Below are 8,878 nucleotides of genomic sequence, written 5' to 3'. Positions count from 1 at the left end.
CTTGTCCTGTTCCGTGCTGTGTCCCCATCACTTAGAACAGAGATCGGCATAGGTTAGGTGGACAATAACTATTTGTGGGCTGCATTTGGGCCTCCCAGCTTTGGGCAGATCATTCTGCCCCTCCCTTCACAGTGAAAGCACAGGGCACCCCCTTTCCTTCTTTCATTTCCTGGCTCACCTTCCTAATAGAAAAGGTTTTCTACAAGCTTCTGGCTGAATTAGGAATGAAGGAATGAGTGGGCCACTTGGTTACTGCTTATGTTAGTTTCTTTAGGTGCGTCGTCTTGCCCAGTCTCTGAAAGCACTTCCCCTGCAATTCTGGAGGGTTGGGCAGAAGCCCCTAACTAGAAATAGAACATCCTTGCCCTGCTTCTGTCCCTGATCAAGTCTTCAGCTTCCTTCACTTGGATTATTTTTAAAGCTTCCTAATCTGTCTAACACTCACTTTCTCTATCCTCCTACCTGTGTCAAAGATCCTCCTGAAATGCAAATCTAATCCTGTCAAGCCCCTGCACAAATTCTTTCAACTGCTTCTCTCTATTGGTAGGATAAAGTCCAAACTCCTCAGCTTGACTGGGCACCTGGCCTCTGGCTACATTGTGATCCTTCTCTTCTTTACCTAGGGAGCCCTAATCATCCTCTAAGTGTTTTTGAATCCATTCAGGTAGTTAACATAACTTTTCTGTGTTTCCATAGCAGTGTGTCTTTACCTCCCGGCTGCTTTGTAATATCTTTCTTACCTCTCTGTCTCCTCTACTGGGCAGAGTAGCAGGATGAGAGAGATAACCCTCTACAGGTATATACCTCATTTTATTGCATCTCATTTTATTGTAGTTTACAGATGTGGCGTTTTTTAACAAATGAAAGGCAAGACCATCCACCAGCAAAAAGATTACAACCCACTTTATTGCAGTGGTCTGGGACCAAACCCAAAACATCTCCAAGGTATGCCTGTATTTTCTTGGATTCTTGGTACAGAACATAGTGCCTGGTACTCTGTAGGTACTCATTAAATACAAGTGGAATGACTAAATACTGCCATGCTTACAATACTGCTGGACGCAGCTAAAGAATCCAAGAACAGGGATTAGGACTTACGGCGATCCCTTGCAGGTCTTGCTATTAATATTTTTCAGATGGCTACTTAATTTCTCCAGTTTTAAATAATTAATTTTCAAGATTCTTTTCTCACATTCATAAGAGCAAGCCTGAATGATGTAGCAAGGCATTTATCCTGGAATTTTAGTGACCACCCAGGTTAACCTTAGATGTTATAGTCGTAGATGCCACACACACACACACACACACAGGTATGCATGGTAGCATGCAAAGTCCCTCTCAAAGGATAAAGGTTAAATTGATTTCCTTGAGATTCACATATGAGCTTCCATGAAGTCCAAGGTGCAACTCGATAGACTTTCACCTTCTTCTGTATTTAAAGCCACCTAGGACACAGCATTATCTATTGGGATGGGAGTTTATGAATGTAAGTTGTGGCAGGGTTCAAAAGAGAATTTTTAAATTTTTATTGTAAAATATACATTCAAAAGGGTATATAAATACATGTGTATGGTTAAAAGAAAAATAATAAAAGGAATATCCACACTCACCACCTAGCTTAAGGAATGGAAGAGCCCTGTGAGGCCCTCCTTGTTAATCCTCCCAAAGTTAACCACTGCTACACTGAATTATGTACTGAGTTGGCCAAAAAGCCCATTTAGTTTTTTCTGTAAAATAAAAGACAAATTTTTCATTTTCACCAATAACTTTATTGACTTGGATATTTTGAGTATGTCAGCTATCTCCTGCTATTGGCTTCTAGTTAGTAGGGGCCAGAGGTGCTGCGAAACATCTTCCAATGCATAAGACAGCCCCACAGCATAGAATTATTTGGCCAAAATGTCAGTAGTACCAAGAAACTTTGTAAACCACCTTTGACACGTTCGATCAGTCACAGCACCTTCTCCATACACTGCACAAATCTTTTTTTGCATTTCAATTGTGTTTTTAGCTTTCTTGAAGTAATAAAGCATAATACAGCTAAAATATTTCTTTTCTTCCATTTTCAATATTCAAATAGCTACACAGAAATTCACCAATTTTGATAAGTTTTTTTTAAATGCACGCTGATATGATAGCTGTCACATTACAATCTAACAAAATTGTTTCAGATGAAGTTAAAGACAACTACACACACTACTATCATATGGAGAAAACTAAACGAATTTTTTTGCCCAACGCAGTATTAACCATCCCCTTGCTTTCATGGTAGCTTCAATATGCATGTGTCCTAAACTATACTTGGTTTTGCCTACTTTTAAATTGAGAAAATATTTACATACCTTCAAATTATGTAAAAAAAAGTTTTGTGTGTAGGAAGAATTAATAGCTCAGTTAATAAAAAACACACCACGCTGTAGCAGTTCACCTTAAATAATACACACAGCATTCTTTCCCCATACCTGTGTGGTCTGAACTCACATCCTTTCTTATATATTTTTAAATATTATTGATCAGATGATAGATGGAGCTATAGTCTAACCGTTCATCTGTGGGCTCCTTATAATAGAGACTATACACTCTATCTCTCCATTAGTTGTAATTAAAAATAATGGATAGGCGAAAACTCACTGAAAATCTAGACATTGTTTGACCTATTTCTAAATGTAACATAAATGGAATTACAGTGCCTGTATCATTCTGTGACCTTCTTTCACTCAACATTCTGTTTTGAGGATTTACCCATGTTAAGTTGAGCTGTAGAGTTCATTGATTTTCATTGCTGAATTTCACAACACTCGCTCCACTTCCCAAACTGAACGAGAAGAGGGCAGAATTCAAGTGATGTTCAGGGGTTGGTGACTTGACCAGTGAGTTCTCCTCAACTCTGCTAGAGATGAGGGCTTTGGGCCCAGCAAACAGCCTCTCCACAAGTGTTTGGACCTCTGCGGGGGTGGGGGGTTGGGGGGACAAGCCACTCAGCCTCTCCTTCCTGCAGAGCTGAGATGCCATATTTTGGTGCTGGGCTGATTTCAGTACCCTCAGGAGGAAACAGGGAGAAAGATGTCCACTTTGGAGCTGCCTTACTGGGGTATTTGGAAGCAGCGGTCAGGAGCTCTCTGCTGGAGGCCAGTGCAATGGAAGACGCTGGGTAATTTATCTCCAAATTTTCAAGGGTCTTTGGGTCTTTGGACAAGGACTGAAGAGATGGCCATTTCAGGAAGGTCCCCACTTAGCTGGCTTTTCTGGGTATGAGTTGGAGTGGGGGTGGGACATGGCAGGGGGCAGCCAACCAGCTCTGGCCTCTATCTGCATATTCATAAGCCCCCCACACTGGTTGGCTGTGCGAGGCAGCCCCCACTGTCCCCAGTGCCCATGGCGGCAGCAGGGCTGGGTGTGTCAGACTTGCAGTGAGAAGGGGCAGAAGGCTTCCCTCACCTAGCCACAGGCACCAGGCCTGTCTGGGGAGGAAGCAGGAAAACCAGAATCACTTCCTGATCATGGTTCTGTGTGCCCAAGGCTGGTGAGGAGTGGGCTGCTCCCTCTCCTGGGGTGCTGGGCCCCACCTGCCCCCAGAGCCCAGGACTTGGACCCCCCGAGGGCATCTTCTCTGTGAGTAACACCATCCCTTTCATGTACCTTGCCAGAGCACTTTTTTAAAATGACGAAATGTTTATTATTAAAATGTTTAAATATGCAGAAAAGTGGAGAAATTAGCAGAGACCTAGATTTAACAATTGTTAATGTTGCCATATTTGCTTCATCTGCTTTTGTTGGCTGAAATACTTCCAAGGAAATTCAGCCACGGAGACATCTCACTCTGAAATACCCTGGCGTGCTTCTCCGGAGCACTTTTTTAAAAAATTGACTTTATTGGGGTGACATTGGTTAATAAAATTATATAGGTTTCAGGTGTACGATTCTATAATACATCATCTGTGTATTGTATTGTGTGTTCTCCGCCCCTTCCAGAGCACTTTTGGATCTGTTCTTTCATTAGGTTCTCACACCTGTCTTGAGTGAGGAGTGAGGGGGCGATTATCATCCTCATTTTAGAAAAACAGAAAATACAGAAAGTGTGACTTGAGAGCAAATGGGTGGGACTAGAGCTCAGACTTCTTAACTCATAGCCCAGGGCACCTGTCTTAATTCACAGCCACCTGAACAGACATCTCGGGTCCAGAGGTGTTTTCCTAGATAGTGATAAGTCATCACAGCCGCTGTGTGACCTCTGGCATGTTACTTCATCTCTGGGCTTTGTTTGCCTCATCCATAAAGCAAGATCATGGCATGAAAATCCGAGGTTCCCCTCGGTCTGGGATGTTTTCATTGGTTTTCGGAATAGACAATGTATGGAGTTTTTTTAAAAAGCTAAATTTATTTGGATATTATGCTCTTCTTCCTTTTTATTTTTAAAAAACAGGGTGGTTAAGATTCTTTTTTTTTTAATGAAATAAAAGTGATAGTAGATTTAGTCTTCTGCAGGCTTATTTTTTGTACCCTTACCTGCAAATAAAATGTTAGTAATTCTCAAGCTGGTCCAGTTATTTTATTTTATTTTATTAAGAGTTGAAATCTAAAAGTCCGAAAACCGCCCACTGTACCAGGTTATCCCTAAACCCCTTCCAGCGCTAATGCTCATGGCCGTGAGGCCTCCTGTACCAGCTGAGGCGGGAAAGGAGACCGCAACTTAAGGAGTTACTACTATCAGGGTTCGAGAGTGCAGGAGCTGGACCTGTGTTCTTACATGCGATCCTCACCACAACCCTAGGAGATGTCACTATATCAACCCCATTTGACAGAGGAAGAAAGAGGGGGAAAAGAGGCAGTTAACTTGCATAAGGTCACATAGAGCTAGCAAGTCCCACCCAGGTCCAACACCCAGTAGGTAGATCATTCAGTAGTAGCTCATGGGCACCAGGGACACTGACCATAAGGGCTTCTGACTTGCTTGTATGTTTGTATGTCTATGAACAGGGCTGTGTGACCTGAGCCGTGAGTCTGACCTCCTCTCCCCATTCCCACCATCAGTCAGTGGGGCAGGGAGAGCTGCTCAGGGCTGGACCAGAGATGGATGGTCCACGCAGGGGTCATGTGTGATTAAGTGATCACTATTATGAATTGCCCATGGTGGACTCTTAGATCCTCTGACATCTGTATAGGAGAGGTTATTTCAGGAGAAGGCATTTTCCTCCATATTTCTCCAACCACACTGTGGGTGATTATCTACTGGGCACAAGCTGGTCCAGCTGGCATCCACCTGAGTCTAGGAAAGGAAACAACAAAATCCTGCAAAGAGAAACATTCAATTTTCCCAACAAAAATCTGGCAGGAATTTTATTGAGGAAGTAACGATAGATTTTCTTAGATCAATCTGGATGGAGCATCAATGACAGTGATGAGAAAGAGTCAGCACCTCTTGGTGCCTTTTATCTAAAGATTTCCCGTAACCTTTATTGATTGGTTGCCTCTTGGCCCCACTGAAGTGGGTCAGAGGTGTTTGCTGTTCCCTAAATGTGGACACACTACAGAAGGGGAGCTGCTGCTCTCGCCTCAGCGGGGCCTGTGAGAAGCCCTCCCTACTACTCCGTGAGCAGAGCTTTGGGAGATCTCAAGAAACGCACAGGGCACAGCCTCACAGGGAGAAGGGTTCCCATGCGAGGCAGTGATCTGTGCAGTTGATAATGTGGCAGATGCTGCCTGTCTTTTCAGCTCTCACTCATGGCTTCTAATGCTTCAGCGGAAAGGGGACGGCACACAGCTTCTTTCTTATGTCTATTACTTAAAATTCAGCCTCACGAATAAAATCCTCTATAACTTTGCAGCAAAGTTATATTATGCTTGTAGCAAAATGTGCTTTTCTAGTGAGGCTTTTTATGTCTGGTGCCCGCAATATATATTTGGGAAAGAATCTATGAGAGAAAATGCAATCTTTGTTTGTTTAATAGACTTAATTTTTTAGAGCAGTTTTCGGTTCCCAGCAAAATTGAGCAGAATGTACAGAGATTTCCATATAGCCCTTGCATAGCCTCCCCCACAAATGGAAGTTTTTAATTACCAAAGGTGAAGCTTTCCTTTTTAAATTAGAAAAGTAAAAATATACCCATCAAAAATATACAAATACAGAAAAAAGAAGTAGAGAAAAAAGTTATCCATGGTTCCATCACTTAGAAAGAACTATTGCTTGTTTCAATGTATTTCTTTCTCATCTTTTTTCTTTGTATTTTTAATATGTAATTTCTCTCCCCCACTTATTATAAAATAATATTCTATAAGCTCTTCTTAAACATGATTTTAAAATAATAGCTGCATAATATAGTCTCTCACAGATGATACCATATTTTATAATTTATTCCACCAATCTCTTCTCTTATAAATAATACTAGGATGATCATTTTTGACATAAATCTGTAGGTATAACATAGTTTCTTGGTTTTACTTCTTAGATGTAGGATCATTGATTCAAGTGGTATAAACATGTTTAAGTTTTATAATTTATTCCACATAAATATATAAAAGTGAGCAAGATTACTGAGAATTAGAGAAATACAAATGACAAGATAACATTGTCACTTCTCATATTGGCAAAAATTTAAAAAACTGATGATACTCAATGTTGATGAAGACGAGGGGATGTGTGTTCTTTTACAGATATGTTGGTAAGAGAGCACATGGACTATTTAAAAATATATATACAAATAATGCATAAATACATTATAATAAAAATTCAATTAATACAGAAATATGCAGTGTAAAAATTGAAAGTTTTCCATCAGTCTTTCATCTTCATCCCAATCAGCTGGTACATTTCTGGAGGTCATTTGGGCAACAAGTAAAAAAAGTTTAATACATGCCTAGACTTCGACCCAGAATTTCCATTTCTAGAAATGTATCCTAAGGAAATAAGAGGAGAAGTCCCCACAGATGTAGATGGAGGAGTGTTCATCTCAATATTACTCATAATAACAGCTAATACTTATTAGTGATTTTACTATGTGCCAGGAACTGTTCTGAAAACATGTTAACTCATTGGATCTTCACAAAAACCGTGTGATACCAGTAAGTATTGTGGTTATTCCAATTTTATTGATGAGAACGCTGTGGTACAAAGGGGTCACTAAGCTAGTAAGTGGTTCGAAGGATTCGAATCTAGGCAGTCTGGCTCAGAGGTGCACACTCGCAATCTTTATACTATGTCGTTTCTACTGCTATAGTAGTGAGAACATAGGACAAAATCTATTAAAGGAAATTTATTAACTCAATTATGGTATATTCATGCAATGGAATATCACAATATTCAATCTACAATGTTGCTGTAGATTGAATTTCATTGACATGAAAGAGAAAAAGTGAAGCTATAGAGTAATGTATCTATAATTCCATTTTTTTGTTTTTAAAACTTATATAATTATGAGAAATTATGTAAATGTATCTGTACACAGAGAAAAAACTTTGGAGAAAACACACCAACTTGTTAACTATATATATTTTTTCTGGAAGGCAGCATTATAGGTGTCTTTCTTCTTAATACATTTCTATATTTGGGGAATAAAATGATCCTGTATTACTCTCATAATTTAAGAAAAGCAGTCAGGCTATTTTGAAAGGGTTGTGACAATTGCTCCTTTTATCACCGAATGTGTGAGTACTGTGAGTTAATTTTCAAACAGAAAACACTGCTGCTTCATGCCACACCCAGATAAAGGGCCTTGGGCAGCACGCTGGCCCCAGCACAGAGGTTTCCTGTTCTCTGCACAGATACAGAGTTTCCATGACCGTTCTACAGAGATGGGCTTAGACATCTCTGGGCACCCAACCACAGTGGAGTCTGGCTGAATTTCCAGATTCTGACCTCAAGACATTCCTGCTGGTTGTTACTTCATTAAACACACCGACTCTCATCTATTACCCTAGTAGTTCTGCCTTTTGGAGCGTACAAACTACCTGCAAACTCAGAAACCATGCCTTAAATACCCACACGGGAGATCTGGCAAAGTTTGTGGGTCTGTGTTCTCTCCTGCAGATGCATGCGCTCCCTCCCTTCTTCCCTCCCTCTCTCTGCATTGACTTTGTTCCACGTAGGTGCTACAGGAATCTGAAATAAAGTACCTCTAATGAGGAAACAAAAAAGCCAGTCTCAATGAAGTGAGTATAGAACAATTTCTTCAACTGAGTCAGCAAGCACGTATTTGGTGACCGTTGGCAATCTGGCTCTGCTTGGAGACACAGAAGGACCTCACAGTCTAAAGGGGAAGACATGCTGATTGCCTCAGACAGGCGATGACATTTCACTTGGATTTTAGAAGAGGGGTTGGAGTCGGGCTGGTGGAAAGTGGGAGAAAGGCCCTCCAGGCAGAGGGAAATGTAAGTGCAAACCCACGAGGCATGGAGGAGTCTGGCATTCTCACGGAACACAAAGCCCAGGACAGCTCACAAAGGTGAGTGTTGATGGTCCCCAGACAGGAGAAAGGGGTGGGAATGAGTGAAGAAGGTGAAAGGAATTAAGAAGTAAACATTGCCAGTAGTAAAAGCAGTCACAGGGATGTCATGTATAGCACGGGGAATGTAGTAATAATATTGTAATAACTGTGAATGGTGTCAACTGGGTACTAGACTTACCAGGGTGATCATAAGGTATGTAAATGTATAATTGTGCTGTACAACTGAAACTAATAATATTGCATGTCAACTGTAATTGAAATAAACTTAAAAAAAAAAAATAGGTGAGTGTTGAGGACAGTGACTCCAAAGGCATCAAGATTAAACTTGACGCTAACAAGTTCTTCATATTAATTTGGGAAGTCATCTGTTTTTATTTTGATAATTTAATGCCTTACTCAAAGCAAGAGCCTTGTAATTATTCTGACTCGAGAACCTA

The sequence above is a fragment of the Furipterus horrens genome, unplaced genomic scaffold (genome assembly GCF_987537825.1).
Source record: "Furipterus horrens unplaced genomic scaffold, mFurHor1.1.pri manual_scaffold_3, whole genome shotgun sequence".
NCBI classification, from domain to species: Eukaryota; Metazoa; Chordata; class Mammalia; order Chiroptera; family Furipteridae; genus Furipterus; species Furipterus horrens.
This window is presented reverse-complemented; position numbering follows the sequence as displayed.